Source organism: Lemur catta, chromosome 12 (assembly GCF_020740605.2).
Source record: "Lemur catta isolate mLemCat1 chromosome 12, mLemCat1.pri, whole genome shotgun sequence".
In the NCBI taxonomy this organism is placed as follows: Eukaryota; Metazoa; Chordata; class Mammalia; order Primates; family Lemuridae; genus Lemur; species Lemur catta.
The window spans coordinates 49,577,378-49,601,871 of record NC_059139.1 but is presented as its reverse complement, the minus strand read 5'-3'; the positions used below and the strand labels follow the sequence as shown (position 1 = coordinate 49,601,871).

The 24,494-nt window shown below is 36.3% G+C and overlaps 1 protein-coding gene across 1 annotated transcript in view; it reads left to right on the top strand.

The window, feature by feature from the left end:
• The window catches only part of TBCA (tubulin folding cofactor A), a 72,990-nt gene that overhangs the window by 10,030 nt on the left and 38,466 nt on the right, over positions 1-24,494 (top strand). The gene's annotated exons all lie outside the window — the stretch shown is intronic.

Below are 24,494 nucleotides of genomic sequence, written 5' to 3'. Positions count from 1 at the left end.
TGGAGGTACAGCTCTCCTTAGCTGTCAGGATGTCCAGGTGTGGCCGACAGCAGCCATGAGATATATGGGGGAAGAGTCATTCCAACAGAAGGAACAGTAAATTCAAAGGCTTAAAGGTGAGTAAAATTGGCCTGGCCTGTTTGAGGAACAGCAACCAAGTGAAAGAGAGTGGGGTAGGAGACTCAGAAAAGTAGGAAGGAGAGGGTATAGATCTTATAAGGCCTTAGTGTAAGGACTTGGGCTTAAGACTCAGATCAGATGTCACTACCTCTGTAAAGATTTCCTGGCTGTCTCCAAAGTTAGTACTTCTTTCTCTGTGTTCCCAAAGAATTTTGTAGTTTTCACCAAGGTAATACTAAAAATACATTAAACTGTTTGTTTCATTCACTAGGCTAGTGGCTTGCAAAGTACGGTCTAGAGACCCTTTGAGGTCCCTGAGACCCTTTCAGTGCTTCTGCAAGGTAAAAGTTACTTTTATGGTAATACTAAGACATTATTTTCCTTTTCACTTTCATTTGCTCACAGTTGTACCGTGGAGTTTTCCAGGGACTGTGTAATGTATGATATTGCAACAGAGTGCATACAGAAGCAGCATCTGTTATTCTAGACATTTAAAAGATTTATGAAAATGTAAAACAGTACCATTTTTCTCACTATTTTTTTTGTTTTGGAAAATAAAATTATTTTTCATAAAACAGGTTATTTTTTGTTAACATTGCAGTACATTTTATTGTTATTTTTAAGTGAATTAACAAATATTTTTAAAATTTTTCTAACTTTAAAAATGTTTAAAATTTGTTTTAATTTCTAATACAGTAAATATTAATAGATATAATTTATATCAACCAAAGCTCCTTGAAGTCCTCAGTAATTTTTAAGAGTTTAATGGTATTTTGAGATCAAAAGTTTGAGAATGGCCGGGCATGGTGGCTCACGCCTGTAATCCTAGCACTCTGGGAGGCCAAGGCGGGTGGATCACTCAAGGTCAGGAGTTCGAGACCAGCCTGAGCGAGACCCCGTCTCTACTAAAAATAGAAAGAAATTATCTGGCCAACTAAAAATATATATAGAAAAAATTAGCCAGGCATGGTGTCGCATGCCTGTAGTCCCAGCTACTCGGGAGGCTGAGACAGTAGGATCGCTCAAGCCCAGGAGTTTGAGGTTGCTGTGAGCTAAGCTGACGCCACGGCACTCACTCTAACTGGGTAACAGAGCGAGACTGTCTCAAAACAAAGTTTGAGAACTGTTGCAGTAGAACAATAATTTGCAAACTTTATTATGTAAAAGAATTAACCTGAGTACTTTTTGAAAACACACCTACCCAGGCTTAACCTTGATGATTCTAATTCTGTAAGTCTGGGGGAGAATCCAGGAATTTGTACGTTTTTACAAGCCCTTGTGTAATTTCTTTTCATATGCTCCTCTAATAACAGTTTAAGTATTGTATAATTCTTTGAGCTCCTAAAAGTGCAAGACTCTTTTATTCATGTTTGTACCTTTAGTACATTTCTTTTGACAGTTGTATAGTCTTCCATTGTGATAATACTACAATTTAATTGTTCATTCTTCTGTTGGTGGGCATTTGAATTGTTTCAGTTTTCAACTGTTTCTACACTCATTTTTGTTCATGTCTCTAGTGATTATGTACTAGACTTTTACTTGGGTATATAACCAGGAATGGAATTGCTGTGTTATAAAGCATGTGAATGTTCCACTTTATAAGATAATGCATGTCTTAATCAGTCTGGGCTGCTCTAACAAGATACCATAGACTAGGTGGCTTATAAATAACAGAAATTTATTTCTTATAGTTCTGGAGGCTGGAAATCTGAGATCAGGGTGCCAGCATGGTCAGGTTCTGGTAAAGGCTCTCTTCAGGTTGTGTACTGCTACTGTCTTTTCACTGTATCCTCACATGGTGTAAAGGGGTCTAGAGGGCTTTCTGGGGTCTCTTTTGTAAGGGCACTAATCCCATCCATGAGGTCTCCACCCTTATGACTTCATTACTTTCCAAAGGCCCCACCTCCTAATAACATTACATTGAGGGGTAGGAATTTCAGTATGTGAATTTGGGGGAGACAAACATTCGTTCCATAGCAGTGCTAAACTGTTTCCAAAGGGATTGTACCATTTTACATTCCCAATTGCATTATATGAGTGTCATGCCGACAGTGACTACTCGGAGACCAGATGAAGTTCACTGAGGGACCTAGTGGGGACACCGCCTGAACCTCAGAGAGAGAGGCTCAAGGCAGTGACCATGACCAAAGTGCTCACAGATATTTATTGAAGTATAATAATAGGGGAGTAAACAGGATTGAAGAAATGGCCGAAAGTTACTCAGAGGTTAATAATAGAAAGAAGGACCATGTGAGGCACAAGGTGTTGTTTCGTTCTGCTAGCAAACTTTTGCTGCTAATTGTGTCTACATCAATTGCTGTTTTCGTCAGGCAGTACTGACATCAAAGATGCCCTTATGGCTTTGCCTCAAGGGGTCTGACCTATAGTTTCCTACATAAGAGTTCCTTTCATTGATCTACATCCTCTCCAATTCTTAATAGACTTCTTAATTTTATTCTAATAATGCTGTTTTTGTTTAGTTTTCATTTTGGAAAAAATTAAAATTATTTTAATTATCTTTCTAAACAAGCATCTCCAAGATAAAGAGCAAAAGGAAAAGGGGGATATGAAGCTTCAGCCCCACAATCACTTAATCATCTCCTTCCCCCTTGTGTAGAATGATGGATGTGTATGCCTTAGGCAACCCAGGGTTTTCACCTGGTAAAGAGGGGAGTCCTTTGGAAAGGGTAACTCTACCCATTTCCAGGGCTGTGCATTCAGTGGAGGGTGTCTGGGGGGTGAGGAGAGGCCTATAGATAGCAGTTTGGATACTGGATCCTGAAAACCCTCGTGATGCTGCATTGGTCAGGAGCTGAGGCCAAAGAAGGCCGACAGTATTATTTTTAAGTGAGTCTTTTATTTATTGTTAATTATGATTTATGATACGTTGAGTTTAGCATAGCATTTCTAGAGAAAGATTGAATTCTTTATTGGTAATTTTGTTTTTTTTTTGAGAAATGGATCTTGCTTTGTTGCAAGATAGCTTACTTCAACCTCGAGCACCTGGGCTCAAGTGATCCTCCTGCCTAAGGCCCCTGAGTAGCTGAGACTACAGATGTGCATCACCGTGCCCAGCTAATTTTTTTTTTTCTTCCCGGAGAGGCAGGGTATTGCTATCTTGCCCAGGCTGGACTCAAACTCTTGGCCTCAAGTGATCCTCTCGCCTCAGCTTTCTGAATAACTGGAATTAGAGGCGTGAGCCACCAGCACCAGCAAGGATGTTTAATTTTTAACCTAATACCATATGGTTTTGTAATTGTCACTGCCATAGGTTTAAAAATCTGGCAGACATATATACCTTTAATCATTTCTACTTGTCCCCAGTTCCTGCCACAATTAAATATTATTTTCTTAAAAAAGAAAATTATATATAGATTTCAAAATTGATATTTTTATTTTCTACATATTACTCTTTTTAAACTATCCTAGCATTTTTAGTATTAGATTAAGTAGAAGTGGTCTCAGGAAACAACTTTGGCTTTTGTTTGTGAAAAGAATAACTCTATTATTAAATATTAAAGGGACATGAGGAATAAGACACTGTTTTTGTCCTCAAGGAACTTAAAATGTCAAAGAGTAAATTCATTCATTTTACAATATTTACTAAGACTCTTTTTTTGTGCCTAACCTCTGGGGTTGTGTCCCTGGCTTCATGGAGCTTATATCCTCATGGAGATTACTCGACAATATTATGGTGGCTAAAAGAGAGTCTAGTCCATCCAAATAAAGCAATAAAAAGAGAGCAGACTTCTGACAATCTCAATTGTCAATTGCAAATTAAAAAAAGGTATGTCATGAGTGGATAAAATATATGTAAATACTAGGTTTATTTTATAATTTACTACCATCAAATATACACAAATATATTTTAGAAGGTTAAAATTTATCAAAGCTTATGCACACAAACACAACTGTCCATGGCACCATTCGTAGTTGAGAGAAGTGTAAACAAATGAGAGAAGTGTAAACAAATGTAAAGGTGCAGTATTAAATCATAACTGCCTAAAATTAACTGTAGTATACTGTACTCCTGTAATAACTTCGTAGCCACCTCCTGTTGCTGTTATGGTGAGCTCAAGTGTTGTGAGTATCCATTTAAAACACCTGTGTGACGCTCATCCTTCTAATTGAGCAGTTAGTCTCTCCAGTAAATTGCGCATTGCTGTAAAAAGTGACCTGTCGTGGTTCTTGATTATTTTTATTGTGTTTAGTGCAATACTGTAATCCTTGAATGACACCATGGACCCATACAAAGTGTGACTAGTAATGCTGGAAGTGTTCCCAAGAAGCAGAGAAAAATGATATTACAAGAAAAAGTTGAATTGCTTGATATGTTCCATAGACTGAGGTCTACAGCTACAGTTTTTTGCCACTTCAGAGGCATAAACTTATAGTATCAATAAATACAGTACAGTACTGTAAAGGTGTTTTCCTTATGATTTTCTTAATAGCATTTTCTTTCCTCTAGCTTACTTTAAGAATACAGTATGTAATACATACCACCTACAAAACATGTGTTAACTTATCGGTAAGGCTTCCAGTCAACAGTAGACTTTTTGTAGGTAAATATTTTGGGAGTCAAAAGTTAAATGCAGCTTTTTGACTCAAGGGAGGTTGGTGCCCCTAACCCCCTCCACCTGAGTTGTTCAGGGGTCAACTATGTAAGAAGTGGAAATGCCAAGTATGTTTAGTTTTTTTAGAAAAATACTGTCCTAAAAAGCTTGTTGAAAATTGTTTTCAATTTGTTGAAAATTTTAAGATAAGCACAAATTAGCCGTGCACATATGGTAAACCATTTAAATTTAAATTAGTTTCACTTTGGAATATAGTCCTAAAAGGAGAAAATCTTTTTCTTTTGAAACACTGAATTATAGAGCTGGTGAAATACCTCTTAGAGATTCTTATATATTCTCACATTCTCTGTCTGAGTCTTTCTCTCTCTCCCCTTTCCCCCACCACACGAGTGTGCACACATGCATGCACAAACACAGACACAGACAAAAGGAGGTAGGTAGTTAATTTGCTCAGGATTACCCAGTGGTAATTTCTAATAGTAATTTCTAAAATCTAATTCCTGGTACAGCCACAAGTGTTGTAACCCATGTTACTACCTAACATGTTATTTCGTAGATGTGGATTCCTTGGAATGACTTCTGCTGTAAATAGTTTTTGTTTTTTTTTAAGTTTTAGAGTTTAATTAAAGTTTGGCCCTCCACACTAAGTTTAGTAAACTTTGATCATGAGTTATTTTTCAGTTTTATCATTTGAATTTCAGTTTTTAAACAATAAATTTGTGATATTTGAAGAATAACCATTGGTAATGCTGGAAACTAAGTTAAATAAAACAGTTTTGCATTAGTGATCTTACTTAGGAGGGTTTGTACGTGAATTGCTTTGGTTTCTGAGAAGATTCGTCTTGATTTCTCTCCTTTGGAGAAATTTTGGAGAGTACTTTTTATATTGAAAATTATGAGAAAAACAGAGCATACAGCTATGCTGAACAATTTATATTACTGTACTTCTGAATATAATCCTAAAAGGAGAAAACATTTTTCAGATACAAATCTAAAATTCTAAAATCTAAACAAGAATAAAAATCTAAACTTCATGTTTCAAAGCACCATTGCCAAAGTATCTATCTGGCCAAGTAGGATAAGAAGAAGCAGAAAAAACTTCAAAAGACCAATAGCACATTGCTAATAAGGACTAATAGGTACTTAAACTGATGAAAGTGATTCAGACAACAACATATTAACCCCCTACTGTGCCCTATTTTAAGCTGTTAATAGACATTAGTCTTTTAAAGAAAGACTAACACTTTTATATTCGTTTTCTAAGCTTTTGATACTTGCTATATATCTGATTCTTGTAGCCCAGTACATTTTCCAGAGTACTTTGAGGAAGTACTGCTCCAAAAGTTTAGATTCCTTATAGTCCTTAAGAGTTCTTAATATAATAAATAGTTTTACATTTCGTTTTGATTACTGTAACTAAAATTTTTTGTAGACGTTATACTGATGTTTTTCACTGACAAAGAGAATGTTGTATGTAGTGAAAGTAATGGTTCTTAGGGTTTTTAAAAAATTACGTAGTAAGGCCAGAATTTTTTCAAAATTTTTTAGTAGTATCTGTGAAATTATAAATATTGGTTATTTTCCTGAAATAAATCTAATTCTTAAAGATTTGGCCTGTAAGTGTATGTATGTACAAGGAGAGAGCATTTTAAAAGTGTAATTTTCTTAAAAATGCTGTAAGTAAATTTTAATGCCAACTCCCTCCAAGCTGGAATAATAACTTAAGTGTTTGTTTTTATGTACGTTGCACTTTGGTCTTTTAGTTTATGGATGTTTTATGTTTTCATAGTAATTTTAAATATAAAGCTAATAGAAGTTTGACTTGGTTTTTAAAACAGTTTTATCTTGAAGAAGCTGATTGCATGATATAAGAAAATGTTGAATAATATGTTGGTTGGATTAAATAATGTTGTGATGTATATGATTTGGATAAATTAAGACTTTACCAGAAATTTAGGGCTTTGATAATTATTTAAAGCAAAAATAAGCATAATACCTAATCTGGTCCAGATGGTACATTTTCAGTGGTACAAGAAATGAATGGTACATTCACAATGTGCTTTTCTATTGTTTCTCATGCATATTCAAAACTGGGGAAAAAATGAAGCAAAATGTTTGTGGGAGGCTGCTTTATACGGTTTGTGTTGTTATGACTACCACGTTAATATTTAGAAAGCAGGTTTAGGCATAGGAATTGAGTTTATTGGTTAAAGGTAGTGATTAACTTTAAAGGTGGTACTGGGGCATTACTTTTTTGCTAGGATTAGTCTTTTGGTTAAGATGAAGTACATAATATTATGCTAGTAAATCTTCCCTTACCCTGGAATAGATGCTTTCTATAAGTTAAAATAAATTTTGTTTTCATATTATTTTAGTATCAAAGTCTCCAATTTAATGTCCCCCTTGGCTAGAGTTTTATAAATTAGCAGTAATTAAAACAGTAGAATAAGTCTCAAGTGACAAGTTTGACATGTCTCTAAAGGCTGACATGCCCTGTTGGAAACAAATGGATAAAAACTGTTCACTCTTCATATGCAGGTTTTACTATCACTGGAACAGAGATGACCAGTAAACTTGAAGATATCAACAACTAATCCTTTCCCCAGCAGCAAGCATACAGAGCTCATTTTTCTTACAATTCTAAGTGGTTACTTTGAAAATCCCTTTCTCCCCAAGGGAAAAATATTTTCCAGTAGAGTTGAACAATTTTGGCGAGGGAATATGTGAGATGTTAACTAGTACTTCCCTGTTAGCTATTAATGCTACTGCCAATCTAGATTGTGATAAATTTTCCCAAACCTGAGGATTCCTTCACTGGATTTATTTCGGTGAAAACACACAACACGTGATAAATCCTAGCTTAACATTCCTTAATATCAGATGTTCAGGTTTATACTCATTGTGAAAATTCAGACTAGTGTCTTTTTTATTTTATGGATAAAATTGTGAAATTAGTGATACTTCAGTGTTACTACACTTAGATAAAGTAAATTTGTGACATAAATTAAATTCATTTTAGTGATAAATATAATATTTTGAATTACAAATAAATATTACAGCATTTCTTTGAATTACAAGGAATATACAAAGTACCGTTTTGAAACTGAGTGATGAAAAAAATGCTGAAAAAGGAAGGGCAGTTACATACCACTTTTATAATTGATTTATTGAAAACTAATGTTTTTTGCTTCTAAAATCTCCCTTTTCACCACTTCCTGCCCCCCTCTTTTTCTTCCTTTTGCTTTGTTTGGCAACATAAAAAGTCATAGGAACATCAACGTTAGTTGATAATTATTGAACTTTCACAGTGTGCCATACATTAGCTAAGCACTTCATGTATGTGTCATTAAACCCTTAAAATACTTATGTAAAGTAGTTGTAGTGATTCCTCATTTTACAGATGAAGGAATTGAGTTTAAGTAATTTGCCCAAAGATGCACAGCTAGGACGTGGTAGAGCTAGGATGGGAGCACCTGTTGAATGACACCAGTGCAACTGGCTATACCTTTCTGTACTTTGATAAATTTATAAAAGAGATGAAACCATAGATATAGAGGATGAATAACACATTCTGTTTTCTAGGAGCTTATGGTGTTGGAGAAAGTCAAAAGTCCTGTAATTAAGGACAGAATGCTTTGTGAACCCAGAGGAGTTTATGACAAACTGCCGCTAGGACAAGGTTTTTCAAACTCAGCACATTTGATATTCTGGGGGCAGGGAAGGCTGTCCTTTGCATTGGGGTATTTAGCAGCATCCCTTGTGGCTACCCACTAGATGTCAGTAGTACCCTCACCACGTACACTCGTACACTTGTGATAACTGAGATTGTCTCTGGACATTGTCATTATTGCCCCCATTGAGAACTACTACTCTAGGATTAGGGAAGGCTTTTCACATTTGAATGGGATCTTGAGGCTGAAAAGAAGTCACATTGTAGATGGAACTATAGCTATAAAAGCATGGAGGTGTGAATCAGTATGTTACATTTGGGAGGCAATAAAATGTCTGTGATGGCTAGGGAGTTAGTAAGAGATAAAGTTGATCAAATAAATCAGGACTCAGTTGTATATATCATACCAGGTATAGATTTTCTTCTGTAGGTAATAGGGAGCCATCAGAGGTTTGCAGGTGAGTGACAGTTTGTATGATCCACACAGTATCTAATTGCCTCTTTGCTTCTTCGTCTCTTCCACTAGAGGCAAGTTCTTTGAGGGCAGACACTATGTCTTTCTTGTTCACCATTATATCCCCAGTGCCTACCATGATACTTGGCACAACCTTGTGAAGTTGCAAGGACAAAAATAGGGAATTTATAGATGTGAAAATTGTCAGAGAGGTTGTGGTAACTGTGAAAATAAAACTTGAAGACTGCCATACACAGGTAGCATATTAAATAAGGGCCCCAGTTACTGGACTATGAAATCCATTACTTCGTTTGTCCCAAGGTTTTGCATCCCATGAGCTGCTGCCAGCCAGAGAGGGAACACAGCAGGGATAATAAGACAGGCTTTTTCCTGGGAGACTTGAGATTCCTTTGATAGCAGACTTTGGCCCAAAGACTCCCCAGTGGCCTTGTTGAAACAACTGTAAACTGCACGACATTCTAGGATGCTTCTTAACCTTTGCTCACTCTTGCTCTCACTCAGGGTTAGGATAGCATTGTGGTCCCATGACTCTCCTAGCTTTTTCCAGCTCCCTCTCCATTTTCTGCTCTCTTGGGTATTTGCCCTGATAAAATCCTTGTAAGTTTAATCCCATCTTAATATCTGCTTTTCCAGGGAATTGGCAAGTACACAGATTAAGTGACTTTCAAAGGGGCGTACAGATATTAAGTGGCAAAGTATATTCTACAATCTAGAATTTAGGTCTTTTAGTTTCTACCTCTAACCATTATATGCAAACTTTTAATAAGGCAGTAACTTATGACACTGGCATTTGTTTCTTCTAGCTAGTATTTTGAGTCTAATGGTGTGATAAAATACCATAATTCTGTAGTTAGATTATCTTTAAGAATTTATGATTCCAGATTTCAGTCAAATTAAGAATTTTCTAGCTCTCCTTTGGCATATTGATAGAAGATAGAATGGGAGTGGGGAAAATACAAAAGATAATTTATGGTTTGTTGAGGGATGTGTTCTGAGATCTTTTCTAATCTCCAGATTTGCAAACAGTAATTTTCTTAGATCCCTTTACATTTATTACCATTAGCAATTGACTTTCTTTTCTGAGTCTTTTTCCTCAAAGAAACAAGATGGTTTTTGTGTGTTTGTGTTTTAATTCATTTACTGGAGTAATGCCATACACAAGGGCAAAAAAAAAAAAAAAAAAAAACCAGAAAAGCTACATTGAGATTGGATGTTGGATAGTTACCAGACTCGTTCACTGTATTGCTGACCTGTTCTTCTTGAATACCATATTTATAGATGATAGCCTTCAGAATTATATTTCAGAAAATTAAAATTATGTGAATATTTTGAGGTATTTACTGAGAGTTAAGTCCTCAAATATTAAGTTCCCAGATGTCAATACTGTTGGAGACCATTAGCATATAGGGGAAAAAAAAGTCTTTGAGGGCCTTCTATAAAAATAACTTAGTTTTTTCTTTTCCTTAGAATAAAAAAATGTTGAACTTGCCTTATTTGTAATTAGATATCTTAGAAATATGAAACAGTGTCAGTTAGTAGAATAAATATTTAAATTTTTATATACTTCTATGACCAGTAAAGGTAGGGAGAAGAAGGGACGGGATGAGTGAGAGACAGAGAGGAGAGACATAAGATGACAGAATGTAGCAGTCAGGGTAGAAAGAAGGAATACATGTTACATACTGAGTATCCCTAGTCTGAAAATCTGAAATGCTCTCAAATCTGAAACTTTTTGAGCACCATTGTTACACTCAAAAGAAATGCTCATTGGAGGAGTTTGCATGTTTGGATTAGGGATGGTCAACCAGTAAGTATTATATAATGCAGATATTCCAAAATCTGAAAAAATCCAAAATCTAAAACACTTCTGGTCCCAAGCATTTTGCATAAAAGATATTCAGCCTGTATTTGCTTTGGCCTATGGGCCTCAGGTAACATTTCATGTATTCTACCCATTAAAGGACTAAGTTTCTTAAGAGTGATGAAACATGCCTTATTCTCTTTGCAGTCTCCAGACTCCAAGATCGTGCCTTGAACTTAGTAATTATTTAAGAAGCATTTAACTCATAACTAAATGACTGGCTGATGAATCAGTGGTCATGATTCTTCAAATATTCTAATCCCCAAATGTTAGAGAAAGTAGTCTGATTGGGATATCTAGATGGCCTCTCAGCGTAGGAAGTATTCACTGAACTATATCAGTAGCCTGAGGGATAAGTGAAATTTTGCCAAGGGCCAAATCCAGGCTCAAGGCAATTTTCCTACTCTGTATTGTTGGACTTGGTAAATATAGTAACTTTTGAACATAAAATTTCCCTCCAAGTCTTTACTAAATATTCTGTTTCTTCTGACTAGAATGCTCCCCAACCTTCTGCCTTGAATGATACTTACTAGTCCTCAATTTTTGGGTCTCTTTTTAATCATTACTTCTTCCCTGGAGTCTTCCCTGGCTAATGGTAGGCTTTTCATATGTGCCCCATGCACCATTAAACTACATGCTTAACCTGCATTGCACCTTTACTTTCTTCATTACCTCCTCTCAGAGTCAAAAATCTGAAACCTCTTATTGAAATCCAACATTCTGTGATCTGAATCCTATCCTTTTGTCTTTCTCTCTGTGTTTGTCTCTTCTCTCTTATATGTCTTTAACCTCTACTAGTTTCTTCGCAATAGCATTCAAGCGTGCTGAAGTCATGTTTATCTTACAAAAACAACAGCAACATCTCATCTCCCTCCCTAAGAGCCAAACTTGTTTAAAAATTACCTATATTCAGAGTCTCCACATGCCTACCTCCCAGTCACTTCTTAACCCACTGTAATGTGGTTTCTTTGCTTAGCAACAGCAGTAAAACAAAGGTCACCCCTAATTTTTAAGTCTTTATCTTATTAGCAGCAATTGACAGAATTGTCTTTTCTCACCTTCTTGAAAAGCTTCCACTCTATTTTCTTTCCTTGGCTATAGTGATATTTCAATTCTCTGGTTTCCCTTCTACTTCTTTGCCACTTCTCAGTCTTATTTTTGGTTTCTTATTTCTTTGTTATGCAATAAAAATTTATTTAGCCACCAATATATGGCAGGTACTGTTTGAGTGATAGAGATAAAATGGTGAATGAGACAGATGAAGTTCTTGATCTAGCATAGACTTAACCTCACTTAAATATTCTCCAGCATTCTACCTGGGGCTTTTTTCCCCTTTCACTCCATAAACATTCCAGAAAATGGTCTCACCCACTCCTGTGACCTTACTTGTCATCGATATACTCATACTCCCACGTTTATATCTCAAGCCTAGACCTCTTTCTTGAACTCTGGGATGGCTACCTTTGGACATATTTTCTCTCTCCCACACTCTTCTTGTGGGCTCCTTATCTCAGGCAATGGCACTACCACACCACCATCTGCCCATACCTTTGGCTTCTCCCTCTTCTTTGTCTTTCCACATCCATCATTCACCAGTGTTAAAATACCTTTCATATTTATCTACATCTTGCAATTCCTGTAGCTACCACCGTTGTCTAGGTCACTACCTTTTCTCTCCTTAGATTACTGCCACACTCCCCTTGTCTATCCGGCCCTACTCTTGCCCCAGTCTATTACATTCTGCATAGTGCAGCTATAGTGATCTTTTCTAAAGGTAAATATGATTATGTCACTCACCTGATTTGACTGTCAAATACATTTAGGAAAAATCCAGATTCTTTAGTATGACTTTGTAATCTAGCCCCCTGCTGTCTTGTTCAGCTTTATCTCTTGCTACTCTTCTCCACACTCAATGAACCAGCCTTACTTAATTTTCAAACCAAATTTTCATGTTCTCTCTTGCTTTGAAATCTTATATGTTCTTAGTGCCTAGAATGTTGCCTCCCTGCTTGCTACTCCTGCCACATACCCTTTCCCCCATCTCTGCACGCTAATTTCCACTCATCCATCAAATCCTAACTTGGACATCACTTTCTTGGGAAAGCCATCTCTAATAGCCATCCCCCAACCCCCATTTAATTTGGCTCTGTTTTAGAAAACAGTAAATATCCTTCCCAAAATACACTTATTTTACCAAAAGAGTTTTGGTTATGGGAATACACTTTAAATTTTAATGTTGTGTTCTTATTGGATAACTGGGTTTCTATTTGGAGAATTCTTTTGTGTCTTTTGTGTGTGTGGTAAAACCCCCAGGGAGCCTTTTACATGCTACTGTGGTTCAACAGAAGAAAAATGTGAGATGAGGACTTGATGAATAGTTAAGAAGGGAAGAATTAAAGTATCATTTCTGTTTTTTTGGTCTTGTTAACAATGCAGGTAACCTTAAGCTTATATTTAACTGTTTATATAGAGAAACAGTGCTGGTGGGCCTCTTGACTTTGAATTACTGATTTTTAAGGGCTCAGTAGTATATTTCCCTGGTGAGGGTGTGCAGGGAAGAGGAGTGATCTAGCCAAAATGACTGCCCTTCTCTATAGGGCAATATATTTCAACTTTTTTTTTTTTTTTTTGAGACAGAGTCTCGCTCTGTTACCCGGTTAGAGTGAGTGCCGTGGCGTCAGCCTAGCTCAGAGCAACCTCAAACTCCTGGGCTTAAGCGATTCTACTGCCTCAGCCTCCCGAGTAGCTGGGACTACAGGCATGCGCCACCATGCCCGGCTAATTTTTTCTGTATATATTTTTAGTTGGCGAGATAATTTCTTTCTATTTTTTAGTAGAGATGGGGTCTCGCTCTTGCTCGGACTGGTCTCGAACTCCTGACCTCGAGCAATCCACCCACCTTGGCCTCCCAGAGTGCTAGGATTATAGGCGTGAGCCACTGCGCCCGGCCTATTTCAACTTTTTTTGATCCATCCCAAAGAAATATATTTTATTTTGCATCATGACAAAGTACACTAATACATATAGATAAAACTGAAACATAGTTTAATAAAATATTCCTGCTTTTAGTACTTAGGTTGAAATCTGCTACTTTGAATTCCATTTTATTCTGTTCCATTAGAAATTACTGATCATAGTCCACTGAGTTGATTTCATGAATTACAACCCTGACTAATGGATTGCAAACAGCAGTTTGGAAACACTCCTATAGAAATAGCTAGTGACTTGAATCTATTTTCAAACTGACTGGTTCAACAAGCAGAATCACAGCTAAGTGGGAGCTTAGTGGGCAGAGGATGGGCATGACTCAAAGTTACTGAATACCTGTTATGTATGCAGCATTGGACCAGGAACTATTTTTATTTTATATTCACTACCATGTTGTATTTTAGTCTTCCCATTTTACATGGGGAAGCTGAGGCCCAGAGGGGCACATAACTCACTTAAGGCCATACGGATAGCAAAGGTCAGAACTAATGTTTGAATCCGTGCAATTTAGTCTTCCTGACTTCAAAGCCCATGCATTTGTACCTTATCGCTGTGTCTCCCAAGTAAGTAACATTGTTATATACATGCTAAACTTAGAAGAGAATTAGTGACATTTAGATATCTTCAAAATTTTATAGTGGAAAATAACAATAAAAAGCCCCATTAAATGTGAGTTGAGACAGGCATAAACATTGACAAACAGTTAAATAGTGATAGATTATATTGGCTTTCCAGAGAGCTTAAGTTTTCATGCCTCTGCTCATCCAAGAGGTAGAGGTAATATCCTTAAGGCTGAGATATATGGGATTTTCTTGTTGGTAAGGTAAATGAAATGTTCAAAGGCTTTACTACTGCACCAGAGCAGATAATAAGGCAATTAGAACTGTTAAATTGATGAAACGCCAGCCTAGGATGAATTATATCATGAATTACAAAGAAACAAGAGATTTTACAGCAACTTTTGAGACCTAAAGAGGAAAAATGTATCAGTAAAGTGAAGAGAAATTGATAGTTAAACTTAAAGTGCTAGATTTATTGACCTAGAAAATCCAACTTTTAAACATTTTAGGGCCAGTTTCAGAATATTAGTTATCAGCTTTGTAAATAAGTGGAAAAATGCTGATAGTTTAATTTCCTCTATTAATAAAATGAATTTAAGATGTATTTCTTCCTTTCTGTTTTTTGAGCTGCAATATACTCTAGGGATCATCTAGTCAAACCTCCTCATTTTATAAATGATAAATCTGAGACCTGCAGAAATTAAGCAGCTTACCCAAGATCCCATTACAAAGTAGTCAAGAGTTAGGACTAGAATCCAGATCACCTGACATTCCATTGGCTTAACTTTTATTTAACCTGAGTAGGAGTACTGTTGATAAATGACTTCTTGTATAATATACGCTGATTTATGGAATATTGTACTTTCTTTAAAATTCCCATCACATAAAATAATACCATTGCTAACCCTTACATACTGCACTGTTTGCCAAAGATACCTGGAAGACAACCACTAGATACAGGCTAGCCTTTCATATTGCATGAACGAATGGGCTGCTTACTTTTCTTTTTTTTTCTTGAGACAGAGTCTCGCTTTGTTGCCCAGGCTAGAGTGAGTGCCATGGCATCTGCCTAGCTCACAGCAACCTCAAACTCCTGGGCTTAAGCGATCCTACTGCCTCAGGCTCCCGGGTAGCTGGGACTACAGGCATGTGCCACCATGCCTGGCTAATTTTTTCTATATATATTTTAGTTGGCCAGATAATTTCTTTCTATTTTTAGTAGAGACGGGGTCTCGCTATTGCTCAGGCTGGTCTCGAACTCCTGAGCTCAAACGATCCGCCTGCCTCGGCCTCCCAGAGTGCTAGGATTACAGGCGTGAGCCACGGCGCCCGGCCTTACTTTTCTTTTTTAACAAAAGTTTTGGATTATACTTTCTTTCTAAGATCTATAAACATGATCATCCACACCTAGAAGACAGACTTCTGGAATACACCTGAGCAACATGAGCCTTTTCATATGTATGTTATAAACTTCTCAGGGGTAGCTGTAACTCTCAGTTTAAGTAAATAGGAAAATATTCAATTATAAGTTCTATATTCTTTTAGAAAACTTTTTGGGATGTTATTCTCATATATTCCCAAAAGTCCTTTCTAGGTCACAGAAATCACATAATCACACATATATATGCCTTTAGTTTAAACAGACACAACTAAATTCTATTATTTCAATTTTTTTCTTTCTTTCTTTTCTTCTTTTTTTTTTTTCTTGATATGGAGTCTCACTCTGTCACCCAGGCTAGAATGCAGTGGTACAGTCGTAGCTCACTGCAGCAATCCTCCTGCCTTAGTCTCCCAAGTAGCTGAGACTACAGGTACACTCTACCATGCCCGGTTAATTTTTTTAAAAAAATTATTTGTAGCAATGAGGTCTCACTATGTTGCCCAAGCTGGTCTCAAAACTCCTGGTCTTAAGTGATCCTCCCACCTTAGCCTGCCAGAGTGCTGGGATTCCAGTTGTGAGCCACCAGTGCCCAGCCTTATTGTTTCAAATTCTGAATGTTAGATCTCTAATACCCATCATCTGTATGAATTTTAATGCAATTATGCAGAATGACTATTGAGATACTTTTGTATAAGCAATTTAATTGTAGAGTATTGTATAGATCTGTGTTATTATCAAAATACAACTGTTTAGGTCATGGTTATTTAAGAGAATTAAAATTCTACTGCTTGGTGAGTTGAGGAAGGGTTCCTGGAAGAGATGGCATTTGAGCTAGGTCTTAAGCAAGTAGTAGAGAGTACGGATGGGGAAGGGCAGTCATTTCCTCTTCATAAAAGAATTAAAGATAAGAATCTCCAGAGCTCATTTAGGAAATGGATAGGGTGTATTCGGGGCATGACATGGACATTATTGCTAGAGTGTATTATAGAAAAGCATGGAGTGTATACTGAAAAATATACCCACAGAGTTTTTAATGTCCTTCTGAGAAGTTTGGAATTTTGTAAGTATTGTTTCTGTTTATTTGATTATTTGTGTAAAGCAAGGAAATTCTAGTGACAGTTTGGAGGCGGCATTGTGGAGGTAAAGAGAAAAGTTGTTTCCCAGTGGTTTCATGATTTTTTTTCCAGCTAGATTTTTAACTTAGAGCCAACTTGATCTCTGATGGACTATGCCTAGTTAAGTGCTATGCAGTAGTGGTTATTCAGGCAGTGTTTATTTAAAATGATTGAATGTCTGCTTAGGGAATTTTTGTTAGGTGAAGACAATCTTGTTTTGTTTTTAATGCAAACCTGTGAATAGGGTACATAAAACTGGCCTTCTCATATTTGCCAACAGCTAATGACGCCATTTAGAATGAATGTAAAGTATGTCTAAAATAATGAAAGTGTAAACAATAAGCATATGGATATATGAAGGACAAATTAAGCCAAGTAAACTTGAATGCTCTTAGTTGCATTTAATTTTTAATGGACTACAGTTATAAAATTAAAATTCAATAGAAGGAAGCTAATATCTAATTTTCACTAAAATGGTTAATTCTGTTTTAGGAAAATTAAAATAAATTCAAGTTAGTTGTAAAGTTGTAAATATGGACTAAAAATTAGCGGTTGAATCATACAAAAGATAATGATATCATCATATATTGAATTCCAGGGTATTTGGCATGATGTCATAGGTGTTGAGTTAAATACAGTTTTATTTACATCATATTAATTACCTAGAAGGAAGTGTGCAAGAAAATCTACAAAGGATACTAAATTTAGATTGTAATTAGAGAACTGGAAAGAGCTAGAGTGATGAAGCATGTCTAGGTAGATAAAAACAAAGAAATTTCCTTGAGAGGAAAATGAAGCAGAGTTTTGCATTAAAGTATTTTGTTTCTAATTTGGCATTTGCCACTCTTAGTAAAAATTGAGTATTCCATTTAAAAGCATGTCTTTTCATGTTATGATCTTTTGTATCTATTTAGGATATCCATAAACCAAAATCTCTTCATAATATGTAAAACCTAGATACAGGCGTACCTTGGAGATATTGCAGGTTTGGTTGTAGACCACTGCGGTAAAGTGAGTCACACAAACTTTTTGGTTTCCCAGTGCATATAAAAGTTATGTTTACGCTATACTGTAGTACATTATGTGTGCGATAGCATTATGTCTTAAAAAAACCAATGTACATTAATTTAAAAGTACTTTATTGCTAAAAAATGCTAACAGTTATCTGACCCTTCAACGAGCCCTAATCTTTTTGCTAGTGGAAGGTCTTGTCTCGATGTTGATGGCTGCTGAGTGATCAGGGTGGTTGTGGCGGCTATGGCAATTTCTTAAAATAAGACAACAATGAAGTTTGCTGCATCAGTGGTCTCCCTTTTACAAAAGATTTCTCTGTAGCATGCAATGCTGTTTGATAGCATTTTACCCACAGTAGAACTTCTTTCAAAGTTGGAATCAGTCCTCTCAAACCCTGCCACTGCTTTATCAACTAAATTTATGGAATATTCCAAACCTTTTCTTGTCATTTCAACAATGCATCTTCACCAGGGGTAGATTTCATCTCAATAAACCACGTTCTTTGCTCATCTGTAAGAAGCACCTCCTCACCAGTTAAAGTTTTATTGTGAGATTGCAAGAATTCAGTCACATCTCCACTTACAGTCTTCTTGCTGTTTCCACCACATCTGCAGTTACTTACTCCACTGAAGTCTCAAACCCCTCAAAGTCATCCATGAGGGCTTAAAGCAGCTTCTTCCAAACTCCAACATTAACTTCTGTTAATGTTGATGTTTTGACTTCCTCCTATAAACCATGAATGTTTTTAATGGCATCTAGAATGATGAATCCTTTCCAGAAGTTTTCAGTTTTTTTTTTTTTTTTTTGCCAGAACCATCAGGAATCACTATTTACGGCAGCAATGGCCTCATGAAATGTATTTCTTAAATAATAAGACTTGAAAGTTGAGATGACTTTTTGACCTGTGGGTTGCAGAATGAGTGTTCTGTTAGCAGGAATGAAAACAACATGGATTATCTTGTACATCACCCATCAGAGCTCTTGGGTGACCAGGTGCATTGTTAACAAACAGTAATATTTTGAAAGAAATCTTTTTTTTGAGTAATAAGTCTCAACAGTAGGTTTAAAATATTTCATAAACCATTCTGTAAACAGATGTGCTGCTATTCAGACTTTGCGGTTCATATATAGAGCACAGGCAGAGTAGATTTAGTTTAATTCTTAAGGGCCCTAGGATTTTCAAAATGGTAAATAAACATGAGCTTTAACTTAAAGTCACCATCTGGATTAACCTCTAACAGTAGAGTCAGCCTGTCCTTTGAAGCTTTGAGCTAGGCATTGACTTCTCCTCTCTAGCTATGATGGCATCTTCCAATAGAAGACTTTCATCTACATTGAAAAATCTGTTGCTTAGTGTAGCCACCTTCATCATTGATCTTCTGGATAACTTGCTGCAGCTTCTACATCAGCACTTGCTGCTCTCTCTTTTACTTTTATGTTGTGGAGATGGCTGCTTCTCTTAAACATCATGAACCAACCTCTGCTAGCTTCAGACTTTTCTTCTGCAGCTTCCTTACTTCTCTCAGCCTTCATAGAATTGGAGAGTTAGGGCCTTGCTCTGGAAAAGGCTTTGGCTTAAGGGAATGTTCTAGCTGGTTCTATCTTCTAACCAGACCCCTGAAACTTTCTTATACCAGCAGCAGGGCTGGTTCACTTTCTTATCATTTGTGTGTTCACTGGAGTAGCACTTCTAATTTCCATTAAGAACTTTTCCTTTGCATTTACAACTTGGGTGACTGGCACAGGAGGCCTAGCTTTTGGCTTATCTTGGCTTTCGGCCTTCCTCACTAAGCTTAATCGTTTCTAGCTTATGATTTAAAGTCTGGGGTATGTGACTCTTCCTTTCACGTGAATACTTAAGAGTCCATTAAGGTTATTAATTAAGGCCATAGGGTTATTAATTGGCCTAATTTCAATATTGGTGTGTCTTAGGAATAGAGCAGCCCAAGGAGAGGGAAAGAAAAGGGGGAACAGCCAGTCGCTGGAGTAGTCACAGTACAACATTTATTGATTAAGCTTGCCATCTTATATGGGTGCAGTTTGTGGCACCCAAAACAGTTACTATAGTAACATGAAAGACCACTGATAATAGATCACAATAACAGATATAATAATAATGAAAAGTTTGAAATATTGCAAGAATTACCAAAATGTGACACACAGACATGAAATGAGCATATCCTGTTGGAAAAATGGCACCAAGAAACTTGCTGAACACACAGTTGCCACAGATCTTCAATTTGTAAAAAAAAAAAAAAAACAAAAAAATCCCCACATTATCAGTGAGGCATAATAAAACTAGGTATGCCTGTATATGATTTCATAGGACATAGACACTCATTTGTTTATAGAGAAGTTCTTTTAAGATTGAGAGAAATTCTGAAACAGGGAACCTGTAGTTACTCTTTGTGGAAAAAGTGTAACTCTAGAAATGTTTTTAGTAGTGTTTCAAATCACTAATTGGGAAGACATTTTCAGTTTTTTCTTAAAAATACTTTAAGGAAAAAAGATTGTAGTAAGTTTCCCCAACTGTCAGTAACACCCACCCTGAATATTAAATTAATGAGATTCTACCTAGAAATTACCTCTTGTGTCTTTTGGAAGTTTCTCCTCTTTAAAGAACAAAAACAAAACTGTTAACTGTCTTTCACTTTGCCATTAAATTAAAATATTTTCTTTTGTGCAGAGACCTAAAAGCTGTAAAGATAAGATTGAGATACTTGACTATATATGTGTTATAAAATAAAATTTTTCCAGGGAAACAGCAAAAATGTGGGGAGAGGAAGAAAATCAAAGTGGAAAGACAAATGACACATTGGGGAAAGTACTTATTATCTATATGACAGATAATAGATAAAGACATGGACTATACAAGGAGGCCTTATAAATTAATAAGAAAGAGATGAACACTCCAACATAAAAATAGGAAAGAATACACCTGATACAGGGCTAAATGCATTGACATGAAAGGACTTTTACAACCTATCATTTGAGACGACCAAAATCACCATGAGAGAGGGAATGGTAGTTATTTTGTTCATTGCCCACTGCTTGGCACATAGCAAGCATTTGGTAAATACTGGGTGGGTGGGTGAGAGGCTGGATGGATGGGAGAATATGGTATAGTGAAAAGATCCCAAGACTTGAAACTATAACAGAAGATTGTGCCATCCTAGTAACAACGGATCACTTGAATTCAAGTCCTTTAAAACATTGGTGTTCCACAAACATTTCTGTAACAAGAAACACTTGAGCTTGCATTAACATCTGTATTGCTGTTGATATAATCTTGTATCTAGAAAACCCCAAAGATTCCACCAAGAGATTCCTGGAATTGATAAATTCAGTGAAGTCTCAGGTTACAAAATCAGTGTACACAAATAAGTAGCATTCCTGTATACCAACAGCAGTCAAGCTGAGAATCAAATGAAAGACTCAGTACCGTTCACAATAGCTACAAAGAAAATTAAGTACCTAGGAATATACTTAACCAAGAAGGTGAAAGATCTCTACAAAGAGAAATACAAAACACTGAGGAAAGAAATCACAGATGATACAAACAAGTGGAAAAACATCTCATGCTCATAGATTGGTAGAATCAACATTGTTAAAATGTCCATATTATCCAAAGTGATTTACAGGTTCATTGCAATCCCCATCAAAATACCAATGTCATAGTTCCCAGATCTAGAAAAAATAATTCTACACTTTGTGTGGAATGAGAAAAGAGCCCAAATAGCCAAAGCAATCTTAAGCAAAAGGAACAAATCTGGAGGCATCACATTACCAGACTTCAAACTATACTACAAAGCTATAGTGTAACCAAAACAGTGTGATGGTGGCACAAAAACAGAGACATAGACAAATGGAACAGAACAGAAAACCCAGACATAAAACCACTCACATAGAGCCAACTGATCTTTGACAAAGCAGACAACAATATACACTGGGGAAAGGAATCTCTATTCAATAAATGGTGCTGGGACAACTGGATAGCCACGTGCAGAGGAATGGAACAGGATCCGTGTTTCTCACCACATACAAAAATTAATTCAAGATGCACAAAAGACTTAAATGTAAAGCATGAAACCTTAAGAACTCTAAAAGAAAATGTTGGAAAACTCTTCTAGATATCGGCCTTAGCAAAGAATTTATAAAGAAGACCCAAATGGTAATCACAGCAACAACAAAAATAAATAAATGGGACTTGTTTAAATTAAAAAGCTTCTGCACAGCCAAGGACATAAGCAACAGAGCAAATAGACAACCTACAGAATGGGAATAAATATTCACTTAGTCCGATAAAGGGCTAAGGCCAGAACCTACAAAGAACTCAAGCAAATCAACAAGGAAAAATCAAACAACCCCATTAAAAAGTGGGCAAAAGACATGAACAGAAGCTTTTCAAAAGAAGATACACAAATGGCCAATAAACAAATGAAAAAATGCTCAACATCACTAACCATCAGGGAAATGCAGATTAAAACCACAATGAGATATCACATTACCCCAGATGGGGGTGGCTGGCTTGGATGCAGGAAGAAAGGAACACTTACACACTGTTGGTGGGACTGCAGATTAGTACAAACTCTATGGAAAACAGTATGGAGATTCCTCAAAGAACTAAAAGTAAACCTACCATTCAATCCAACAATTCCACTACTGGGTATTTACCCAAAGAAAAATAAGTCATTTTATCCAAAAGACACCTGCACCCAAATGTTTATTGCAACACAATTCACAACTGCAAAGATGTGGAATCAATCCAAATGGCCATCGATTCATGAGTGGATTAACAAAATGTTGTGTATGTATACTGTGGAATACTATTCAGCCTCGAAGAAGGATGACCTAATGCCTTTTGCAACAATATGGATGGAACTGCAGACCATTATTCTATTAACAAGTGAGGTAACTAAAGAATGGAAAAACAAACACCACATGTACTCATTATTAAATTGGAACTAACTGATGAGCACATATGTGCATAGAGGGAAGTATAACTCATTGGAAATCAAACGAGGGAGGGGGAAGAGGGGACAGGTGAAAACCTACTTAATGGATACAATGAACACTATCTTGGTGACGGGCACACCTATAATGCCGACTCAAGCACCACAAAAGTGATCCATGTAACCAAAAACATTTGTACCCCCATAATACTTTGAAATAAATAAATAAATGAAAAACATCTGTCTAAATTACTGAGACTACCATAATAAAATTACCACAAACCAGGTGGCTTAAAAACAACTAAAATTTGTTTTCACATTTCTGGAGGCTAGAATTTCAAAATCAGAGTGTCACTTGGGCCATGCTCCCTCCCAAGGTTTAGGGAAGAATCCTTTAACTCTTCTAGCTTGTGATAGTTGTCGATAATCCTTGGTGTTCCTCAGTTTGTGGCAGCATAACTCCAATCTCTGTCTTCATGGCTTTCTTCCCTGTGTGTGTCCTCTTATAAGGACACTAGTCACTGGATTTAGGGGCTACCCCAATTCAGTATGACCTTATCTTCACTCAACTAATTTTATTTCCAAAGTTGAAATTTCCAAAGAAAATCACATTCTGAGCTTTTGGGTTGATGTGAATTTTGGGCCACATAATTATTCAACCCAGTACAACATCTCAGCTGAATATAGCCTTAAGAATATCCAAGCTTTCAAGCCTTACTTTAAAAAAAAAAAAACATCAAAAATTATTTCAGTTTAATCATTCTAACTGAAAACTTTTGTAAAATATTTTATACACTACTATCAAAACTTAGGGATATATTAAAATATCATCTAAGAAGCTAGAAATAAGATTTGTATCTCAGAGGATAAAATAAAACCAATACTTAATAAATCATAATGAAGACCCACAAAAATATGCTAAACAGGGAATGGGTCCTAGTCTTATATGACTAGACTATTAACTGATTGATTGCATTACCGTTTCCACAGCGAGTACATTAACAAGAAGAAAGGTTGGTCAAAAGTGGAAGTACAGAATAAGGAAAATCACAGGGTAAATGTTAGCTTTGTCCATCTAAGCATTGTCCAGGAGACAGGAAACTTCTGAGTATACTTTTTACTATTTGTAAGACCATTCTGTCCTTTATGTAGATTAGTAGTTACTGAACTTTACTTTTTAGCAATGGAACTTTTTTTTCCTCTAAAAGAAATTTTAGACACAGATTCCAAGCATATAAAACACTTAACAAAAACAAAAAACAAAGAGCCTTGAAACAACTCCTTGAAATGCTTATGCTTCAGAAAACACACACATTTACTTTAGCTGTAAAATATTCCATTTATCTAATTCTCCTTTTTATGGTTCCATGCTCACCAATCAACTTTGTGGTAAGGCTGTGGTTTTTCCGGTAGGTCTGCCTGCTGTAAGAGAATGGGCTAGCCTAATGGAAAAGACTTACTGTGATGGTGTTATGCTTCTCATTGTATGTTAAAAAATTGGCATTCTAGCATTAAACATCAGCTCTATTAATCAGTGTTACTCTACCCTTAAGACATGATTCCACTCATCATAGGCTCACAAATTTTGAGCCTGAAAGCCAGAACCTTGGCTATGATTGATTGCATAAGTGTAGGAGGCTTTTCAGTGATGCCCTTCAGTAGACTACCTCCTGATCTCCCCAGTGGAATACAACCTGACATAGTCATCAGCTCCATGAGTATTCTTTTTTTTTTATGTGAGTTCCTATTAAAATTTTCTTTATTTTTATACAGAGAATATGAGC